Source organism: Corvus cornix, chromosome 3, assembly GCF_000738735.6.
Source record: "Corvus cornix cornix isolate S_Up_H32 chromosome 3, ASM73873v5, whole genome shotgun sequence".
Taxonomy (NCBI): domain Eukaryota; kingdom Metazoa; phylum Chordata; class Aves; order Passeriformes; family Corvidae; genus Corvus; species Corvus cornix.
In genome coordinates, this window is record NC_047056.1 from 2,824,723 (window position 1) to 2,847,089 (window position 22,367).

The 22,367-nt window shown below is 38.9% G+C and overlaps 1 long non-coding RNA gene across 13 annotated transcripts in view; it reads left to right on the forward strand.

The window, feature by feature from the left end:
- The window catches only part of LOC104691503, a 481,199-nt gene that overhangs the window by 22,359 nt on the left and 436,473 nt on the right, over positions 1–22,367 (forward strand). The gene's annotated exons all lie outside the window — the stretch shown is intronic.

A 22,367-nucleotide genomic window follows, 5' to 3' on the forward strand; every position in this document is an offset into this window, starting at 1 on the left:
AGTTTGCTTCTTTGCTTTGTGTTACAAAGACAGTTCTGCAGGAATTGCTTTTATCTAGTACATTGAGATTCTTTAATCATAATTTTCCTCAAAGTATTCCTTCAGGATAATTCCTGATTAAGGAATTCATGATTAAGAACATCTGTAGTAAGACAGAGAAGACTAAACTGAGAGCGAGAGTGATAGAGAGGAGAAGAACTGCTAGGTAAATAGAGTCTAAATGCAGGTAATGGACTTCTAGTATGGGTCAGCTGTGCTTTAATTGTGAGCTAAATACAGCTGAATTCGTAGCCTGCAAGCAGCAACACAGGTGGCTAAAGAGCTGTCCTTGAGGTAATTCAGCAGCATGCCAGCCCTCCTGAAGAATTCTCATAGCATTTCTTTAAGGAGAGTTTTCACTGCTCTGTTTAAGGTTGATTGCTATTGAAATGGAATCCGCAGAAGCAATTAAGAGTCAGCAGTGCTGCACTGTAACCAGGGAAGAAGCCCTACAATGTACAGAGTGGTGAACATGAGGTTTAATAAATAGAAATTCCAAGGGATTTTCACAGGTTTAGTGGAGTGGTGACATATGTTATCATCTTGCTCACCATAGACTGCAATATGATTTTACAGTGTCATGTCACATCGGCCCACGATAACCAGAAGTCATTTATTTCCTAACAAAATAGTAACTGGATATGACAACCTGTGCTGCCTCATGGTGAGGTTATGGTAGTATCTACTGATAATGTGAAGTATAAATTGTGTCATCCATTATATTTTTCAGTAGAAATTCAGAGTATTTCTAACATTAAAAGAACATCCCAGCTTTTTTTGTGTCTTTTCTTTTTGCTTGGTACTATAATAAGAACTTCAATCACTTGCATATAGCTTACACTAAAAATTATATAGCAGTTCTCAATTAAGAATTAATACATCTTCAAAGTACAGTAAGTAATTAGACCACTCTGTAATTATACAATTCCTCACTGTTTAGCTCAATTTTTTGCAGAAGTAGGGTATTTGTCTGTCTGTTTTTCTGCCTGTTTGGTCCTTTCTGCTTTTATTTTTCTAGATAGGATATACTGGTTATATTTTAATGCTGCAGAATCTAAAATGAGCCCTCCATTAAACTAAGAATGCATAGTTACCATTCTGCTTTTATTTTCCTCAGAAAACATAAATAATTAAACTTGACTTCAAATAAAAAGATGAAGTTAGCCTTCCTACTGTACCACAATCATTTTTCCTTTATGGTTTGTCTAGCAGGATGGTAATCCTGTACTCTTGCTAGAAATTATCACATAAGAGTTCTCTTCATTTTAGTCCTTTTGCAAGGTGGATGCAGTGGATGTCTACACCACAATTTAAAAGGCTTTTCATCAGGTTTCATTCTTGATTTCTACTGTAAATTCCACAAGCTACAGTAGTTTAATGCAGAAGCGTAGATGTCCATAAAAAGCTGGAGGGAATGGTGTAAGTTATAATGCTGTTATAAAACTGTCTGTGATATTAACACACACTGTATATTAAATACACAAAACTGTTACAATAACTTGAAGGTTGAGACAAACTCATGAAAACAAATAAATTCTTTAGGACAGTAGGCAAAAGGTTGTTCTTTGCAAAAAGATTTAAATACAGTTGTACTGCAGTCCAAATTAACCCCCCCAAATGAAAAGCTTTCTTCCACTACTCATGTAGTCTATGCACAAAAATCCATCCACAAAATAGATTTTCCAGGGAGGTCATTCCCTCCATGCAAATTTAGGCACCTGATGTATATGGGGGGGGAAGGCACTCTTCCTATACATGAGCAGAGTGAAAGGACCCTTCACTGAGCAGCTCAGAGCAGAAGCCTAATTCAGGTGCTCTCTGACACTCTCCAGAGGAGCCTGTCTTTCCACATGGATTTTACAGGAAGCTTTGGGAGAATGACCTCCTCACTGGGACAACATTCTCAGCTATTGCCAAATATCAGGAGGATGAGTATTTCCCTGTTGGCCTGCCACATTCATACCACTGGCCCTCCCAATGTAGCAAATCATGTGAAAACAAAACTTTGAAAACCGCATGTAAAAAGTGGAGTAAGACACAAATTCATGCTCATACTCTGCTCATAGAGTATTACATTATTGTAAATCCAGAATAACTCCTTAGTTTAAAGAAGAATTATCCTATGCTATGGGAGGTGAGAGTAGAATCTTCTGTGACCATAAGTAAGAACTTCTCTGAATGGAGCAGCTCAAGTCAAATAGACTGGTTATCCCATAAACTTGATGGGGTTTGCAACCCTTGCAAATGTTTTAGTTTTTATAAGCAGAAACAACCTTGTTACTGAGTTTTTGTTAGGTACCATAAAGAACCAAAGAAGGGAAGAAATCCAGTTGGTTCTGTTTTGGTTGGTTGGTTTTTTATAGATTACACCAGTGTAAGCAATATAAGCACTTCTCTCCTCTGCTCTGCAGTTCTGGTCAGTGCCATCAGGAAAACTGAGATGATTTGCTGTGCTGAGCTGGTTGGTAATGTTAGAGCAGATACCAATGCAGCATTAAAGGATGTACAAAACCTCACTGTTTTAACATTGATTTCTCAGGCACACACTACAGGTCTTTAATGTGCAGCGCTGAGACAGACTTAGTTCAGGGTAGGACAGAGCACTCAAACTTAATTTACTGAATTATGTATTTTTTTCTCCTCAATTTATAGCATTACCAGATGAGTGTAAGACTATTTTACATGGTAGGGTCTCTCATTTTTGGCCTAGCATAGTGCCTGGCTTTTAAAATGCCTTCTAAACCCACTCAACATTCATCTTTTTATGGGTTTTTTGTCTCTTGAAACATCAATAGAGGAAAAGTACGGATGTGCTTAGGCACGATTGCATTGAATTAAAGGTGGCTGCCATTTTAGGTAGTCCCAAGGTCATGAGTAGCCAAATATGAAAATTTCATCTCTTTACTGTTGGTCAAAACCTTAATATGTTCCATGGCCCTACACTAGATTCAACATAGAAAATGAGAGCAGCTTAATAAATCTCTCTGTAATAAGTATTACACATTATGAGAAGGAAAACTAGATCAAGCTTCTCCTTTGAAGTTTTAATGGACACTCCAATTGGATGACAGCAACTCACCTATGCTTGTAATAAGTTTGCAAAGCCTGGAGCAGCTCCAGTCATCTTGGACTGTAGCTGTGGATGACAATGAACTCAGGCAACTGCAAGCTTCAAAGGGCTTATTCAAATAGTCCAGCTCTGGCCTTACCAGGCATGGCAGGCAAACTTTTAAATACTTTTCCCCCTATCAAAGAGTATTTCCAGTTTCAGCTGTTCATAATAATTTTGTCCTGTAATAGAACTGCAAAGCCTTCCAGTCTGAAAAGGATTAATCAGTTTAAGTTCCTTTGTCCCACCCTTGCACAAGCCAGAAGAAGGGGAAGGGGGATGAAGGAAAAAAAGAGAGAGAATACAGCAGGGCAAAGGAGAAGGAAAACTGGCTCTTGGAGCTGTGTGTTTCTCACTGCTCTGTGTAACTACATCAGGTCCCACCTGGGAAGTCCACCAGACTGGATGGGTTTTTTTCTGTGAAGAAAACTCTTCTGTATGAAATGAGGCTGTTTTATTCAAAACAATACTTAAATGTGAGTTTGCTATTATGACCCAGATCTTGCAAAGATTTACGCAAATATTTACCTCCCTGCATTGCAACTCTCTTGATTTTGGTGGAACTGCCAGCCATGTGTATAGACAATAATATGTTTAAGTCTACCTGATAATGAGCATCTAAAGGCTCAGAACTGAACTTGTTCTCTCTTTGCACAGGAATAATTCTGTTTGTCTGGCACCATGTGTTGTAACCACAGTGTTACGTACCCTGTAGACATGAGTCTCTAGTGATTAAAAGTGCTTTAAAAGGCAGGGAAAGTCACTCAACATCTGTAAGATTAAAAGAGAAGGCAGCACTGTACATTTTCAAAAATCAATTATGTAATAAGGATGTAGTTTACCACCAGAAAACATGAGGCAATCATTTTAGCAAGGCTGTTCTTCCGGTTAAAACATGTGAATCTGCTCCTCTCCAGGCATAGATCTCCTTCTCTTATCCCGTGAGTCAAATATAACTTTGATTTCCTCAATGAGCCTTCTTCCTGGGTGAATGTGACATCACATTATCTTGGCTTATATTTTTCATTCCCAGTTTAACAGTTATAAACACCTTTCAACATCAAATAAGAGCAGCAGGGTAATCCAGATAAAAGAAAATTCTTCAGCCCTAACAGCGTGACTCAGATTTATAGGCCTGTTTCAAATTTTTGTTCCTCATTCCAAGACTTGCAACATTTCACAAGTACCATATAATGTGCTACTTGATTGGCCTTTCCAAGGATACAATGTGCTGCAACACATTGTTCAGGAGTTTTATAGGTAGGCATCCCTACCACTTCTGTTATTCATTGAAAAAATACATCATGGGCTTCTCTTTCAGTGCTCTACAATCTTGACGTTTCTTAATATAAGGTTGTCTTCCAAGATGTCAAACTGGTTTTGAATTATTTGATGGTGTTCTCAGTTAAAACACTGTCATGTAAATCAATCACATCCTCAGTTCTCTGTCAGGGAAGTGCAATCTTGAAGTACAGCCTTCAAATGGAATCAGTACTGCTACTAGATTTAATTGTAGGAGAGCAACCATCACTCTGGGATTTACTTGTTACTGTCCCAGGTAAAACCTTTGCTAATAAATTACTGCCAAGGATATGAACGCTCCAAGTGAGGTTTCACTTGTTTAACCTTGATCCCAACTTCACCACTTATCACTGTTAACCAAGAAAATATCACTATTACTGTCCTGAGCAGCTTTCAACCCCCCTGTGAGGTCTCTTGTAGCTTTTTCTCCCACCTGAGCTCTTTTTCCAGCAGATTACAGAGCTGCACCATATCCAAGCTGACTCTGGACAAGGAGGGAAGTGGTGTAAAGCACCATCACTGATTATGTTCTTACCACTACAAAGTTTCTTTAAAGATTTTATAGAGACCCATGCTTTATAAATTACTTCCTATGTCCCAGAGCATTAATGTTTACAGCTGGTAGTTACACCGTCATTCCTGAAACATCTTTTGAAACATCACTCATATGTGTTCCTACATATTAAAACATGCCTACAATAACTTAGTTTTGAAGTATTCTGTTAATCTTGTAACATTGATGAAATATTTATAAATGCACCTTTAAGTGTCACCACTTTATTCTCAGAAGTCAATAACTGGTGACAAATTACTGGTGAACAATAATGTTGTATTAGAGTAATCCACAATTTTGGAGATTTCAAAGCTTCAATGCAGTTGTTTCTCCTTCCACAGTCAATATATATATGTAATTTTGGTACTTTTCCCTCTTTCAGATTCATAATGTATTTCCTGTTGTCTCTTTCAATGCCCTCAAATCCTGAGGGGGGCAATCTTGTAATTATATGCATTAACTCTACTATATTGTGAACTTGTATGATTCTGCACCCACAGAATGAGGAGCTGCTGTGTTCTTAAATGCCAGCTACTCTTTAACTGTAAAGGCACCTACTATTTTATTGGAACTATTCTTGTTTTATTACTGTAAACAACTTTGATCATAATGATGCCATTTGAAAGAGCTGATCAAGCTGAGAAAAATGACACCACAGTCATAAAGTCACACTAAATTTTACTATTAACATTTTATAGTGCATATAAGGAAGGCGTTCCAAGTTGCAACTACAGACAAAAGAGAAAATTAATTTTACATAGAAATGTAGATTTAAGCATTAGCAATATACTGGTATAATCATTTGCACCATATTCTTAACCACAACAGATGACCCTCTCTATAGATAAGAAAACCTGCTGGTTGTCACATCTTAAGATGAATCTGTGCTTGCTCTGTGGCAAATATGAGAATATATTACAGCTCTTATCCCTGCAACAAAGATAGGATGATTGAGTTAGGAGAAAATACAGAAATGTCATATAGAACAATTTGAAAAGTTACCAGAAAGAAAACTCAGTTCACAGCAGAGCTCTGGATAGAAAGGAAGCCTTAGCTGAAGGCTGAAACAGTTTTTCCTGCAAAACTGATCATCTGACTCCTAGGATAAGTTTGCTTTCTGGGATATATGCAAAGCATGGAGTTTGGAGGCAACTGCTGAAGTACTATTCTTTGGTCACAATTGAGAAATAGAATAGACTGGCATCTGTACTGGGAAATATTGTTAAAAGTGGTTTAGTTTGGGCTGTAAGGTAAAACAAAGGAATTTTGGTACAACATGTGTTGTGAATTCACCAAGAAACTGCAAGTGACAGATCCAAGCAGTGAAGTAACTGCTAACTGTGCTGTAATACAGAGCAAACTGTAAGAGGATGAAAATTAATGGCAGTTTGTAGTAAAGAGGCAAATGTTTAAATGTCAGTTAATGAAGTTTGATGTGCAGAGCTGGAAGCTGCCTTTCATTAGGGTAATTTTCCTTTTCTCCAAACATGTCCTCAAGCAGCAATAAGTGGGAAGTCCTTGGATGAGGGTATCTTGGTGTTGCTTCACTAGAATAAATGGCAGGGGAAAAACAAGGTCACAAGAGCACTCCTTATTCTTTGTGGTTTCCATCTGCAGGAACAGCCATTTTTTTATATTTTAAGTTGCCCAAAGCTATGCCAGTGATTGCAGTTTCATGCAAAGGGAGCTCTTGTTGGCCTTCTGTCTTACTGCAGCAGTCTGAACTGGAGTAAGGGGGGCAAATATCCAGCAGTAGGAGAGTGGAGTGGAGGAGATCCAGGTTCAGTAACTCTTGGATCTCTCTTTGAAAGGCAAAAAGGGGGCCGGAAAGACGATGAGCTTCCAGAGATCAGCAAGCAATTTCAAGGGAGTCCAGGTTCTCAAAGCAGCTCGGGTGGACATCGTGGTCCAAAGACATAACCATGGAAGTGGAATAAAATCACCTCACTTCAACCTCTGACATGGGCTACTTGCCTTGCTGGCTTCTGAATACTATAAATTCGTTTCATATACTTATTTATATAAACTGTGAGCTTTCAAGCCAAAGGGCTGCTTAGGTCTGTGTGTTCTTCTAGGTGCACTGCCTTTACTTGGCCAAGCCCAAGATTCAGCAGAAAGTCAGTGCATTTAACATTTAAGAATATCAGAATTTAAGAGTATAATTTTTTTGACATTTTACTTTTTTTTAATAATGTAGAAAGTTCCACTGTAGAAATGGAATGTAGAAGATCCACTGCTTTGAGAATACATTTTTGTTTTATTGTTAAGGCCTGGTAAAGGGAAAAGAGACATTTTAAACAAATACTTGGTAAATTAATAAGCTTCCTAAGTTATGAAATCTCTGAACACTAGCTGTTGAAACTCTCTGACCTAAACCTATTAAGTGAATAAGTCTGCTGAAGAGAGAGTCTACCAGTGCTATACATTAAAAATAGCTTATGTAAAAGAGTGCAAAGTATGTTTCCTAGAAACAGGACTTTTGTCCACTAATATTCATCCAACAGCATTGATCCTCTGCTATTTTGTAACTTTAATTGTTTTTTTGTATGTAATTTTCTAGAATTATGCAATTATCAGTAATTTGGTGATTTGGTTCCTGTATTTTGGATAGCTGTATTTTTCTACTGTTAAATGCAAATGTTGGTATCTGTGGCTTTGGGGTCTTCCTCTCCCTGATTGCATAAGATTTCTTTGTGTACTTAAGCAAGTGAAATAGCTGACAAATGAAACTGTGATGGATTTACTATTTATGTGGAGGAAGAACTCTGTGTTTGAAGACTGACTAATGGCACACCAAAGAAACAGCAATTTTTGAAATATCAGACATCTTACATAGAGAAAAAGAAAAATAAAGAATGGGGGCTAAAAGAGAGGAAAAGAAATAATTTTTTTCTTAATTGGGATCTAGGAGACCTGAAGTCCTAAAGCAGGGAGCTTTGCAACATTCCTCTGACATTCAAGTTTGATAAATGGCAGCTTGGTTATTCCACATCCCAAATGTCCCCATTCTTTATGAAGAGAAAGATACACATAAGTGTGTAACAGACCTGAGTGTGTCTAAACTAACCAAACCAAACCAAACCAAACCAAACCAAACCAAACCAAACCCAACCCTAAGCAGGTCTCTCTAAAGCCATGGTAAGAAATGTGCTGATGCATGTGGAGAGACCACCTGATTTCTTAATGCCACTTTTATTTCTGTAATAGGTTTTTGTTTATTCTTCAGGGCAGAAAGGCTGCATTTTCTCTTGCCTTGAGCTAAATTCTCTAAAACTGCTAGGCAGGAAATATAATATCCAATAGTCTACTATTTCTCACTTCATTATACTAATATAGTTTCACATACAATGAGGCAGAAATAATGAAGAAAATATGCTGTAGCAATGAGTCTTTATGGGACTACTTTTTTAATAGAATCTTATACAGTGCATTTTCAGGTTCCTTATATGAGATTTTCTTTCTATATCTATTCTAATACATTTAATTGTACTTTTTGGGGAAGAATCTAAAACCCAGCACCACACAATGGCCCTGATCCTCAGCTGTCACAGGAGAACTCTCAGGCCTGCATAAGTGGTGATCGGGGGTGGAACATCTTCCAAGAAAAATCTTTGCCAATGCCACAGAATCAGTAGCTTGGACTGGTGCAAGTGTGTATTAAAGAAGGGCCTGAACTTCTCTGAGGACTCATTTGAAGGATGAAGTTTTAAAAACACTGTTCTGAAACTATACTAAAGTGACCTTCACTTACTTTACATCCTTGCTGTAAAAACAGTTTCAATGCAGCATCATTTGTGCCCCATAACAGGCAGAGATCTGAGGCTTTCGCAGCAGAAACCCCTATGCGGGCTGTATTGAATTCAGCAATTGCAGCAAAGGCTGTTCAACAGTGTCACAAAGCCTTTTTCAAGGAAACAGATATTAAGTGTTTTCTCATTCCGTACTGCCTGTATTTCTCTGGTACTTTGCTCCTATGAATACCTGAAGCCCTCCAACAGTCCATGGCTTTTAGGAGCCAGGAATCCCATCTGTAAATGGGAAATCTAGGCTGAGAAAAGGCACTGATTGGCATCCTGGAGGCTGATGACCTCCATTTATCTCTAAGTGTAGAGCATAGGCAGGAACTCCGTTTGCTCACTTCTGCAGAGCCTCCAGCACAACCCAGAGGAGCCCACATGGGGCTGCCAACACTGCTCATTCCCTGTGCCCAGTCAGTCCATACGTGTGTGAGACTTCCAGCAAGGATGCTAACCCGGACCACTCCAGTGGTAATTCCTGCTGTGTGAACACTGGGGAGATAGGAATTGGATCAAACCCAGAAAACTCACTTAATCTGGGCCACAGACAGAGTTGTTGGATAGTAACTCCTTTTGGTCACTGCTAACTACAGCTGAATTCAACCCAGAGACTTAGAAAGTTTCTTGTAAAGTATTTGTTAACTCAGTCCAGCTGGTCTCCCTGGATATACTTTTCTAAAGCTATGCTTCCAACTTAGTTGTCATTATTCATGAGGCTTTCTGGAAGTGCTGATCCTTGCACTTAGCTTCATCATTCATTTTCTCCATTGTATTCCATCTGAAATTGCATCTGCTACTTGCAGATTGATAAACACTGGCTATATCTCCTAAGGGCTCCTGAAGTTTCAAAATCAGATTGGTTACTATTATTATTTAAGGTAAATGTATCATTAAAACACACATACAAATAGTGCAGACTAATACATTGCATATGAGGAAAACATTTTTTGCTGTATGAAAACCTTATTCCAAATTTTCCAAACTCTAAGCAAGCTTACAAAACTTTAAACCATTATGTTGGGTTTAAAACATAAAAGCTATTTGACCATTACAAGTACTCTTTCTATCTGTTTTCCATAAACTGGATTTAAATATATTTACATGGTTCTTGTGTGGAACATAGTTGTATAATTGTGTGGTTTAAGGATGATTTTTATGCAGCATAATGAAACAATTACATGTTTTAAAGTTGTTTTTCTATTGACTTTAAGAATTTACTCCCTCAGATTAATCTACCTTGTTTTACTCTCTCCACTGTTGACTCCTTTCTCCACAAACAGTTTGTCTTTGAGGCATTTTTATCCTTTTGTTTTCAATATTGTCAGGTTGCAGTACCATAAAAACTTACAATGAGTCCTGACAATTACATATATTAAACAAGGCAGTTTAGATTGTATTTAGTGCTTATTTGACCCTACTGGATCTTATCAGCACTACCCATAGGTAAACATGTGTGTAGATGAGAGTTCCAGAGGTCGGTGGGTAAGTCCCAAATGTGAGAAAGGGATATTCCAGAACGATGACACTGGTTCTACATCATGTACACACATGGTTTAATGCAGAGGTTCCATCTTCATCTCACACTCTCTTTGTTGCAGCATTTTATGTAGTAAAATGGTACAGTAAAACTCGATAGTAAATAACAGTAATAGTAAAACTATATAGTAATAGTAAAATAGTAGATAGTAATTGTAGGAAAAAAAAGTGATAGTAAAAAGCCCCTAGATGGTAATAGTAAAATAGTAAAACTAGATAGTAATAGTAAAACTTGATCATAAGATGCAGTGAATGAATTAAAAACAGGGTAAATGGCAGAGAACAAACCATAAAGTGATAATAGATGCAAAAGTATCTCAATGGCATGTCATTTTTAATATATTACACAGTAGGGAAAATTGGCAGGTTTACTTGACTTCGCTACAGACAAAGCACCCCCAGGAAGTAACTTTGAGTATCTGACTGATTTTCCGGGATGGGTAAATTTAGGTTCCTTCCTTGGACAATCTAACCTGGATTGTTATAGGACTAGTGCAATAGGAGACTGGAGTACTGCTTCTTTAAAACATTGTTTCAGGGTGTATTTCCCACTTGTGGAGCAAGTGAAAAAAGGAAAAAAATCTGTCAAGTGAACTATCAAAAGGAACAAAATAAAAAACAAAATAGAGATAATAACACTTCAGTAGAATCACATGCTCTTTTGACTATCAGTGAATCTCACAAAAGGCTTTCCAGAACTTTGAAGGATAAAACGCTCTCACATGTTGGCGTCAGACAGCTCCGCGCAAGCCAGGCGTGATGCATTTCAAATGGAAAAGCTGTCCTCTCCCAGAGATGGAACTTGATCCTGGCCTCTCTGTGTCACAAATAAATACATAAGTAACTGCACGGTAATTGCCAGGCAGCAGGGAGGTCACGGAACAGAGGGAACCATCCCTTTTGGTGCAGAGATGGCTTTCCCAGCCTCACGGCAAACACACATGGCAATTTGGGAAATGTAAATTCCACACTGGATCATATCAGCGGTCCAGGACTCTGTCTCTACAGTGAGTGGCCAGGACCAGATGCTTCAGTGGAATTTGCAAGAAAGCCCATAATGGACAATTATTGAATAATTTACTCATAGGGGAAGTTTCTTCCTAATCCCAGACAGCTAATGATTGGTTTATGCCCTGAAGCATGAGGGTTCATACATCTCCACCCCCAACCATTTTTATCCTATCTAAGGTATCCCTGGGCGCTCTCATTATCCAAATAAGTGTATAATCCTTTTTGAATCCTACTAAGCTCTTGGGCATAATGATAGCTTGTTGCAGTGAGTTCAACAGGCTAATTATGCATTGTGTAAAAAAAGTATTTCTTTTTATCAGTTTTAAATTTGTTTCTTTTCAATTTAATGGATGTCACTTTGTTCTTTACATTATGAGGAAGAGTAAATAGGAGCATTCAACTGACCTTCTCCATACCATTAATTATTTTATATCTCTCTATCATGTCCCCACTTATTAATTTCCTCTTCCAACTAACCACTTCTCATCTTTTAAATCTCTCTTAATATGGAGGTTCCTCCTTGTCTCTGTTCCCTTCTGTTGCCTAACTTTGGGCTTCTTCTATTTCCTCTATGTATTTTAAGATGGCATGACCAGAAATGAATATTGTATTTGGGAAGAGTGTGCCAACAATGTGTATAATTGCACAATTATAATATTGTCATTGTTTTCCATCCCATTCTTTCTACATTCTCACATTTTGTTTGCTTTTTTAACCTCCACTGCTCATTGATCAGATGTTTAATTGAGCTGCCCGCAGTGACCCTCAGGTCTTTTTCCCAAGTTGTTACAGTTAATTTAGAACCCAGCAATGTGCATGAGCAATTCAATCTGTTCCTTCCAATATGTGTATTTTCATATTTGTCAATGCTGAATTTGGCTGCCATTGTGCAGCTTATTAGGTCTCATTGAACATCTCTGCAGTGCTCTGTAGTGCTGACTAACCTAAATAATTCTTTGCCATCCAGAAAGTTTTCCACCCACCCGAATGCTTTTTTCCAAGTGACTGAATGTATTTGTCAGATTCAACCACAAGACAGTGTTTCTGGTGTGCTACGTGTAGTCTGTGGCTGGAAATGTGACTACTTTTGACGAAGTATCTGATACGACACAGGGGTCAGAGTAACTAGAATTTCCAAACATTAAAGCTAAACCCTACCTGGAGTTATATGTGAAATTAACTCTGATTGCCTAATGAATCCCCATGTGGACACGCATCACAACCACAGTGAATTTCCACATGGTGTGCAATTTTTTGTGCAGGCATAACTATCTAATAGCATCTTGTGAACATTGCAAAGGGACAGAAGTTTGCTGAGAGCTGTGCATGAGACTTTAAATAATATTTTGCATTTCAGACTGCAAAAGTCAGAGTTGTAGACTGTCCCTTCCCAGTTTATATTTCGCACTGGTTAATACATGCCCCCTCCCCAGTGGTAGATCAAGGCAGTCACAACATGGAGGCCAGCAGGAAATTCTAGGTCTTTAGCTCTTGTATTTCTCTTGTGCAACAGAAATTAAAAAAATTGCTCTTTACATGCACGTTTTTTCAGTATTAATTAATCTTCATAAATAAGATCGGATTCGAGTTTTAAGAGTGACCTGAACTTAAGTTAAGGATTGGACAAATTTAAAACAAAAAGAAGTTTCTGCAAGTAAACCAGACTTACGTTCTCAATTCCAAACTCTACTGACAATTCAAGTGGAGCATTATCCAAAGGCAGCTTTTGTTGACAAAGAGTAAGAAGTTTCTTTGGAGAACTAATTTATTTTGCACATGTACTGCTTTTCCAAAAGAAATCAAGGTAATTGCAATGGTAAAGCTCGCTTTTATTCATGGCCTCTCGCAACCACCTCCCCAGCAGGTTTTTCTGTTTTGCTGCCTTTTCACACATCTCCAGCTAATTTACATTTTTAGAGAAGCCACATAGGGCACAATAAAACCTCTTCAAACACGATGTTGATTTGAGGGGTCACCATGTCATGTTTTTGTTGATCTCTCATTTTCATGAACAGCACATTGATACAAAATCTTAGCAGGCCCATATACTTTCAGTAGCGCTGATATGGGAGCTGAGGGAGACTGTGGGATGTAGCACACAGCCTTATCCACTTTTGGATATTCTTGCTTCTTAGCATCTCTATCCCTCTGAAATCTAAACCTCTTCTGTACCCTCTGGCAGACAAAACCAGCCAAAATAACACAAACCAGAGGGAAAATCGGGGAAATCTGGAAATATGGCTTGTCCATCCAGAACTCGTACCTCAGAAAATTTAAAGCAACAGACATGCAAAGCTGGTTTAAAGAAGAAACTGTTCATGATTAATTTAAATTATTCTAATTAATTAAAAGGCTCTTGATAACTAATATTATTTCAGGCACAATTAAAAAAAAATCAGGCTATAAAAACATCTATGTGGAATAAGATACGTGAACTCCACTCCACTATTGTTTTCATTTAACATGCCTACAAGGAAATTTATTTACTCACCATAACAACACAGAACTTCTGGATATGCTCCCTGTTCTAATTTGCAATTTTCATGTGCACTAAAAATTAGTTGCCCTACTTCTTCCTAGTAAGTGATACAGATCGTTGCTGACAATTGCCAAGAAAGCAGTATATTAAAAACCTATCGATTACTAATTACTTCCAAATATTTTATTAAATGCATTATGAAAACTGAACATTGGACATTTTTTCTAATTACAATACACCTGTTATTTTGCATACTTACAATTGAAAACTTAACACATTTTTTCAGCTGATATCAGATCTTTGATATCTGTATCTGCAGAAGTTTCTTGTGAGTAAATATGAAGAATAAAGAGAATATTTAGCAGTTACAATTAACTGGCATGTGACAACAGCTTGGTGAATGGCATTGAAGAGATAAATTCTACACTAAAATTTCCTTTCAGGTTTTTATATTAAGTGCATTCACAAATCAGTGTTAGGAATCTTCTAGTAAGACTCTTGATCCTTGAAGGTACTGAACAACACAGAAAGTAGCATTCAAATAAATCAGCCTTCATAGGACAAATCCTAAACCAAGTGACCAGCAGTACCAAGCAATACTGTCCTGTTCAGCTATGGACAGATTCTAACACAAATCGATGATTCTCCACTCAAAAATCCTTTAGTTTGAAAAAACTTTTCTGTTGAGTCATGTAAATAAACCCATTAAAAAAAGGCCACATAACCTGATTTCAGATGTGATGTGAATAATCATAATATATGACGATTGTCTCTTCAGAAAATGTGCCTGTAAGACCTGCTGCCCAAGAGCACCCGAGTGCTTTATTACAAAGCACAGTTTAAGAGATTACAAATATACAAGGTTAATGTGATTAAAATTAGCAATAAAACCATAAATAAAACAAATTGGTCTGCCAAGGCCTTGCTTAAAAATAAATACAACAGTCATACAGAGACACGGGAATGACATGCTACAAAAGGAATTAGCTACTTAGCCACAGAACAGTTGTAGTGCCAAAGGCCATCTGAAATGAAAGGCATTTTAAACACAGGGGGACAAATAATTTGTGAGAATGTTAACTTACTGTGTATCTCCCTTATCCAACTTTTTCTCTCTGTTACCCTGGAGCAATACCTACCTGGGCAATTAAAACTCTACATGACCAGATTTTACCATTCATCAGCCATTCTCCTAACTGGGGAAGTAAGGGGACACTGTCTTTTCTATAAGAAATTTTTACTTTCTTCACAAAAGGGGCTTTACATTGCCAGTTCCTAAATCTCCTTGTCTGCCTCAATTTTAATGTTGTCAGGTAGTTTAAGTTTTAACAGATTTCCATATCTAAGAAGTACGATCTGGTTGGGAAAATCACTTAAACTTTAGAATGAAGACAATTATTGCTGGGAACTATTGAAAAAAACCCCAAAACAATAAATAACAGGTCTTTGTCTTCTGCATTATGGCCCATTCTGAGAGTGAACAGAAATGCTGTTTAAAAAAAGAGCTCTGTGAAAACTGTGCTGAGATGATATAGAATGGGTGCCCAGAATAAAAGCCTGTTATTTATTCAGGTTTTACTTCTTGAATAAGTGTGTTTCCTAATTTGGTGAACTACAAAATATTTGTGAGTCTGTAAATTTATGAAAACTCAGTAACATAGTGTCCATTCAATATTGATTAATACAATTCCAGTATCACATCATAGAACTGTCCTGGGAACTTTGTCAGGACACCAGATGTTCCCAGAGTCCCTGGACGTCTACCCAGACCATCATTGGGTGAGGAGAGCCTGCTCAGGGCCTTGAATTTCCAGTCAAGATTTTGCCTGGCTTTACCCCAATATATTCCATAGATTTCTGTCCTCCAAAAGAACTCCACAGTCTTGGAAAAGTTAAGAGTGAATATTTTTAACTTCCCATACCAACCTATTTCAGTGCCCTGATCACAGGTAATACTTCCAGTATTACCCCAGTCTGTTCTCTTCCATCTCCTAGGTCGGTATCTCTCCTCCCTGAATAAAGCAAGGCCCAGATACATCTTCTTCCCTCAGGGCAGGGTGGATTAGCTGGCCAAGATCACACTGACTTTGGATCTCCCCTGAGCTCTGTGCCATGTCCCCATGTCCACACAACAGAATTATTCTTGTGTGAGTGTGTCTGTGCTCTCAGGAACTGAAACACTCTGAGGGTTTGTTGCTGTACCGTGGAGAGTGGCATCAGGGCATAGAAAATATTAAAGATGGGACAGTGCTGGAGGAGTGGTGGGAGGCAAGCTTAATGCAGTCCTGTTCACACAAACCATGTCCAAGTGTGGCCTCAGAACTGAGCCAGAGAGCAAGTTAGACATTGTGCAAGAAGATAATGTAATATAATATAATATAATATAATATAATATAATATAATACCCACACAAAGAGAAGCCAGGCTTGCTTTCAGGCCCAGCACAGAGTCGGTGGCACACAGTCTGTGGCACCAGCCACACGGAAGGTGAACCTGTAACTGGCCCTGCAGATGACCTGCCTGCACATCTCTGGCTGTTGAGGAAAGTATTGTTAGGGAATGAGGGCAAGGAAGTCTGTATGGGTGGGTGCCACAACGCAGAGTGAGGAGGTGCAATTTCTGGGATAGATTTATCATGCTGCAGCTCCCACTTGCATTCATATGCATGCATCCTGTTAGAAATGTGATACCAGATGCTGTTTCCTGGCAACAGGCCCAACACCCCCTTTCTCTTAGGTGTGAATTTTGACAACTCCAATTCACTGGAGCCCTAGTTATGTTATCTTTTCTAAATGCTTAGAGACTAAAAAGACCTCTTGCTCTTTCTGCCATGGACTTACGTGCCACTCGGGCCAATTTCCAGTGCTGTATTACTCCAAAAATACCTTCTCTTATGAGTAGCACAATTACTAGCACTAAATAGGAAAGGATGGAAACATTCTGACTCGAGCATGGATAACACAAGTCCTTTTTTGCTGTGTTGTCAGTCAGAGCTGTCGTTATGCTTGGCATATGTCACATCAATGTATAAAAAATGCCCATGTCAGTCAAATGCATGTTACGTGTAGATTGGATGTCAATCTAATGTTTTGTATTAAAATCAGTGCCACAAAACATGCACAACTCTATAAACATCACTGGGGAGATTTTCATTTGGAAGTGTACAGCTGCTGGCAGCCATCACTTGCACAACACCTTAGAGCTTAGAAATACTTGGAAAATTAAATTTCAGAAGAGGGACAGTAAAATACCAACTTTACTTCTCTGTTGTTACTCACAGACCAAGGGGAGGTCACCTAAGCCACTTGCTTCTCCCCATGGTTTATCTGCTGCTAGGAAAAACACAGAGAAAAGCTGAGCTTCCAATGAAGGGAACTGCAGAGCAGGGGGTCCTGGGGCTGGCACAGGCTGACACTGTGGCCCCTGTGTGAGCTGTGCTGTGCCTACGTGAGTTCTACACTCAGGAGTGGGAAAGGTGGGAGAGGTGGGGACAGGGGCCAGGCCCAACTCCGAGCTGGGAGCTCAGCAGCACTTCCAACCCTACACAGACTTGCTGCCATGGGAGAAGCTGAGAGGCTTTCAGGGCAGATGGTCGCTGGGTATGGACTTGGGGTCACTGTAAAGTTGGTCCCAACATCACTGTGGATGTTTACTGAGGAACTTTTTTCAGCCAAGCGCAGCCCAGGTGTCACAGTTGCACATACTTTTGCTCACACAGATGCTGTGGCCTGGCTAATCCAACCACAGTTCTGAGAATAAAAGCTGTTTATAAGCATTAATTAATCTTCGCAATGAGGGCATTGTTATTAACCCTGCTGTGTGTGTGGGTCACATCTGTGGTTGGTGCAGGCTTGTTCAGTGCTCTGACTCCCCTAGGATGGTTCCAGCTTGTGGCAGTATGGATTTTGTCAAGAGACGCTTTGGCAAAAAACAGACCGAGGATTGTTAAGACAGATATTGGGAATTCTGGTCCTGATTGTGCTTCTAAATCTCAAAAATACTTTCACTGATGAATCATGTAGTCAAAGAAAGCAGTCTTGCACAGAGACAAGAATATAAAGCCATTGTTTTGGTCATTCTGAAAACTCAAGAAATGTATCATTTCATCTGCATTTGACTGACTGGACTCAAGTGATTATCGAATAAAAGGTGGCCTGTTGTGGCCAATTGCTTGGCCATAAATACTTATTTTCCCAGTGTGATATTCTGTTGTTAATCAAATGAAATCTATTCTTGTCTTCCATTAAATTAGCAGACTTAAGCCAAAGAAACTGCTTTGTAAATTATAAAACAGCCTATCCAAAGTAGATGCAAAAATGGGGAAAATGTTGTATTTTGCTGGCTTCTAAACACACAAGAGGTTGAAGATTTGTCTCTTGGTTTCACAAAGCAATAGGCAAAACCAGTGACTCCAGCTCCAAATAGGATTCTCAGGGTTTGGTCAATGTTATCTCTTCTTTTGATTCTGAGGCACCAGATATTCGTAAGGCAAGGAGCAGGAAATCCAGTCTATAACCCCATTCCCTAATTCAAGTTGTTACTCTTAGAGGGAAATCCATACATCATCTTTGTATATTAGCTAGAGGTCCTATGGCAGAGATAAAGATGCTGAAAATGCAAAAGGCCAGGATGAGGAAGTGGGAGAGGCCTGAAGCTACCTCCTTTCCAAACAACCAGAAGCCCCCTGAAAAGTTCACAGATAAGTGGCTCTGCAGGCAGTGTTCCTTAATCCTGTAAAAAGGCCAGTTGGATTGTGTTCCAGGAGTTCACCAGACAGTAAAGGCTCCCAATCCCCAACAAAAAGGGAGTTAATGGCCTCAAACCTCATGCCAGGGGTTGTGAATGACAGCACTCAGGCTTTTAAAAGGCAGAACATAACGGTATTAGAATCCTGAAAGAATACACACATTTGGCATTAAAAGGATGGCATAAATATTTTGAAATGGCTCCTGGGGCTTGGACAGAGAACACTGTAAAACAGTCTCTTTATCTTCGCAAGAAAATGTAAAACTCATTGAAAAACTGCTGGATTGGGAAAAAAGTGATTTCCTTGCAATCTTAGAGCCCCAAAGCCTTGGTAGTAATTTTTCATCATTTTGTTAATTTTCACTAATATGACAAGTATGCTACTAATATGATTGTTCTGTTTAAAAACTAATACCACTATTAATATGTTACAGTGATGAATTACTAACAATAATCTATCACGAAGGAAAAATAGTGACACAATTAATGCAGTGTTACTGTTGTGCAATAGCAATTTGTTAACTCCGTGCAAAGCACTCAAAGAAAATTTTATTTTTCATGTTTTCTTCCATAATTGCTTTTACCTCTATTTCCAGCAGAAAGAGAAACTTGCAAAAGAGAAACTCCGCACCTGAGTCTTTTTTATTTTTTGGTCCAGTAGATGCAGGCTCTTAGACTGACAGATTTAATCTCAACCTTGTTTTAGGATCTGGACTTCTTAGGCAAGACTTTTACTGCTGTTTTTAAGATCTTTTCTCTACTCCCTTGAACAACAGGGCAGCTTATTACAGAGCTCTCACATTGCAACCATTTTATGGCCAGGGGATACATTGTCATATTGCATTGATTAAAACACTCCCAGTCTACACATCATTGCTTTTTTCACAGACATTTCAAATGCAATCTCAGGGAAGGTAAACTAATACAGAAAACAGCTTTGCAAAGAATCTAGTTACTTTACCATAAATACTTACCCCCAAATGAGAAGAATGGAGGAAAATGTGCATATTCCCTTTATTTGAGCTTCTTTTTGTAGTTTTAAAAATCTGTGACATTCTTTCAAACTTTGTCTGCAAAAGAGCCTTTTGCAGTGCCCATTTCCAGTGCGAGATGCCCCATCATAGACACCATAAAGATTCTTGAGTATGGATGACATTATTGCAGCTCTTTGCACACTTTCTCCTACGATCCTTCTACTTCCACCCCCACTCAGGCCAGTAATTAGTCTCCTTCTGCCAGCCTTTCCCAAAGTGTGCAATAAGCAGCCTGCTCCCTGCACAGGTGAGCATGGCAGTCAGGATGGAGTTGGCCATGGATCTGCTGGATTTGGGCCTGCTTGCTCTCGAGACAGGGGACTGCCACTTATCCCATTTGTCACCAGCACCGCAGGGTCCTCTCTGCTCCTGCTCATCACATCAGGGTGTGATACAATAGCTAATTATAAAATCAATCATTAGCAGCTCTATAAAGTCAGAGGAAATACTATCATGCAGGTCTGGTGTGATTTTCCATAGCTTCCCACAGCTGGAAGCAAGAGGTTGGAAAATTCTGTCCAGTCTGACTGGCGACACTGCCTCTAACCAGCACTGCAGGATCTATCACAGGATCCCTCTACCACCTATGCATGTGCTGTGATAAAAACCACTATCTTAATTACATTTATTTAATACTACCAGTAGCTCTGCCATTTTCTGGTCACTGTAATAAAATAGTTTAATAATAATAGTAATAATAATAATATTAATAATAATAATAAACAACCCTGGAACAAACAAAAGCTTGACTTTGTAGAAATATTTCTCAAGCAACTACTCAGCTGGACTTACACAATGGAATTCATCTTGGATTAAGTACTGCATTTGTTTTTTAAATGGATAAATAGAGAAAGGAAATTTAAGCTATCCAATGGAATCTTGTGTAATAAAAACCTGCATGTCATTACCTCTTCTTCATATCTGCAGAGCCAACACAGCACTGCTTGAATATTCCCAAAAATTAATAACACAAACACAATTGTGCAAAACTGTTTTTCAAAGCATAACAAAGACTTTTGCCCTCTTTTAGACCACATGAAAAATGGCTTTGCTGTTCAGCGAGCCATATCTAAGAGTGCAATACAAATACCCTTGTGCACCCACAATGCTTAATTTTCACAAAGTTTTATACTGAAATAACCCATTTTTAAAGGATTGTAAAGCAACATGCTTCTAAAGTCACGTCTCAAATGCTCTGGCATGTCCTTTTGAAAAGCTAGTGGAATGAAGACAAGATCTGAAAGCAGTACAGAATGATGGCACCATTTGGAACCACAACAAAATTATTTCTATCTTCACTCTCATTTAAAAAAAAAAAAAAAACCTAAGAGCTGAGTATGGATTAAATATAGTAATTCAAATCTGGCTGAGAAGCTGCGAACTTTTATGCCAAGTTCTAGCCTGAAATGAATTTAAATGGCCACAAGTAAAAAATCCACAAAGGGGAGATTGCAATGAAATCCTGGCAGGGAAATAAAAATAGCATTGTAAGCAAATAGCGTAACCTTAAAAAGGGAAGCAGAGAAAGCAGAAACTGGGAAATATTCTTGCACTTCTGTATAAAAGAACTAGAAAAAAGTAGGGCAGCAGAGCTGGGGACACTGTGGAAAACTAAATGATGGTGTTTGTTGTGGTATTTGGAATACAGGAGTGAGGTCAGACTGTGAGGGGTGACCTGAGAGCTGCCAAACTATTGAGAGCAACTCCAAGGCCTGCACAGCAATTGCTCCACTCTGGCCATGACCCAATCACTTTCCCTTTTATTGTAAAATAGTTTATAAACACCTGTACAGTTCTAAAATGTAACTTGTAATGCAGCCCTGTATTCCTGTAGACTGGCAGTGTAATACATATGAATACTGTTTTTTATTTTTCTGTGTGCTCACTGTACATACAGAGCTCCTTATCCCAACAATTAACAATGGCTTTTTGAGGGATTAGTGAGACTTAGAGAAGGTTTGGGGGTCCAAACGGGTGATCCCTGTGCCGAGAGAGGACCTCTGCCCGTGGCAGACACAATATTTAAGGTACAAGGACCTCTGCCCAAGGCAGACACGATATTTGAGGTACAATAATGCACAAATGGTCAATATATTTCCAAAGCCTAGGCAGTTGGCTGTGGGAATGGTGGCCATTATCATACCACCAGGCTCAGGGCAAAAGGGATTGGGAACTCATCTGATGATTGGTAGCTGTCACACAGCATTTTATCTTTACTGTGTAACAGGGTGAGTAAATCACCTTGTTTTTCTATATAACAGCTCTTTAGATGGTCTTTGCTGTATCGCTCTTTCTATACATGAGCAGCAAAGGTAATGCTGTACATTCTGTGGCATTTGAGGACCTCCTAGAAATGATTAAATAGGGAGACATCAGGAGGTGGTGCTCTTCCTTAATACAAAAAGGAATAAAATACAAGCCATGGAGAATTTATGGAATCTTTGGCACAATTCCTGAGCGATGTGGTGCCTAAAATTCCTCAAATACCCCATGAGAATTGTGGGGCACCAGGTCCTTCCTGGGTAGCTGACAGGGTTGGCACTGCAAGTCAGCCTCCTGCATCCCTAGGCACTTCCACCAGAGCTTTGGGAAATGGGCATCTGATAGGATCAGGTCTATGGAAAGAGATTTATGGACACTGATGAAGTGCATGGAGGTCTTTTTCAAGTAGTACTGACAGGAAATACACTGGTATTTCCAAATTGAAAAACTTGCTGCCAAAGTAGGGCTGCAGGTGGAACGTGTCATGCTAACACTTCCT